This window comes from Octopus bimaculoides, chromosome 24 (genome assembly GCF_001194135.2).
Source record: "Octopus bimaculoides isolate UCB-OBI-ISO-001 chromosome 24, ASM119413v2, whole genome shotgun sequence".
NCBI lineage: Eukaryota > Metazoa > Mollusca > Cephalopoda > Octopoda > Octopodidae > Octopus > Octopus bimaculoides.
Window position 1 is genome coordinate 33,423,012 of NC_069004.1, and position 1,457 is coordinate 33,424,468.

A 1,457-nucleotide genomic window follows, 5' to 3' on the forward strand; every position below is an offset into this window, starting at 1 on the left:
TGTGTGGGTGTGTGGGTGTGCATGTGTTTGAGTTTTTTTTTTTTTACGTCACATGGTAGTTGTAAATGAGTGTCCCCCTCTTAAATGCAGGCGTTTTCCTATGTTGCCAAAATTCTGTGAGAACATGTTTGGCCAGGAGAGACATATCATGCTTGGAATGAGGTGAGGTTTGGTGATAGGAAGAGCATCCAACTGCAGAAGAAATTTGCCTCAATGAATTTTGACTGATCCATGCATATGTGGAGAAATGGTCAGTAAGATTATGATGATGAGGATGATGATGATATTTGTGGTGATGATGGTGGTGGTGGTGGTGGTGGTAGTGGTGATGGTGATGATGATGGTGGTGATGGTGATGATGGTGGTTGTGGTGGTGGTGGTGATGGTGGTGGTGGTGGTGGTGATGGCGATGATGATGGTGGTGATGGTGATGATGATGTTGGTGGTAGTGGTAGTGGTGGTGATGATGATGATGATGGCAGCAATGATGATGATAGCGGTGGCGGTGATGATGATGATGATGATGAAGATGATCACAATGATGACAATTACGATGATGGTGATGACTCTGATGACGACAACAGCAACGAAGACGATGACAATGATGTATCTTAAGATATCATCTATTTATATCGAAACTCCTTTTGCGTCAAGTTGTTAAATAATGATTTGATTATTCTTAGCCATTATTATTTTGTTTTGTTTTTATTCGTTGATATCAATTTCTTATCAAAGTGCTATTTCAATTTGCTGACAAAGGTGGCCAATGATAAAAGATATGACTAATGGAAAAAAAACCAAAAAAAAAAACCAATAAAATAAATGATAAAAATAATGCGTTTTCTAATTTAGCACAAGGTCAACAAGTTAGCAAACACCATGCATTTCTGCTTTTAAACTAACTTGATTTTTTTATTTTATCATTCTTCAAAAGGATAAAAGGGAAAAATGGATGACCCCAGGAAAGTAGAGAGCCTCAAAAAATCCCACAAGATGTAGTGTGTGAGGAGAGGGAGTCACAGTCATGGGTGGAGGAACCAAAATACAGCACTCATATTGCCAGAGGTTCTGGTCCTCATCTGAGGGGTTCAAGATCCTGAGGTCAGCGTCCACCACTTCATCCCATATCTTCCCGAGTCTTGTTCTTTTGCAGATTCCAGACACATTAAGTGAACGGCACTTTTTTTTATATGGCTGTCCTCATTCACACACACATCACATGATTCTACCATTTCAGTCTTCTTTTCTCTGATTCCTCCTACACCCAGTTTTTTTGCTAATTTCTACTAATTCTTTCAAGTACACCCACATTGCACATCCAGTGGAGCCAGCTGACTTCATTTATTTCCAGTCCTTCTGCATTCTAGGCCCATATCTCACTACCATGCAGCATTGCAGTTCTAATGCAGCCATCATACAATCTGCCCTATATATATATATATATATATATATATATA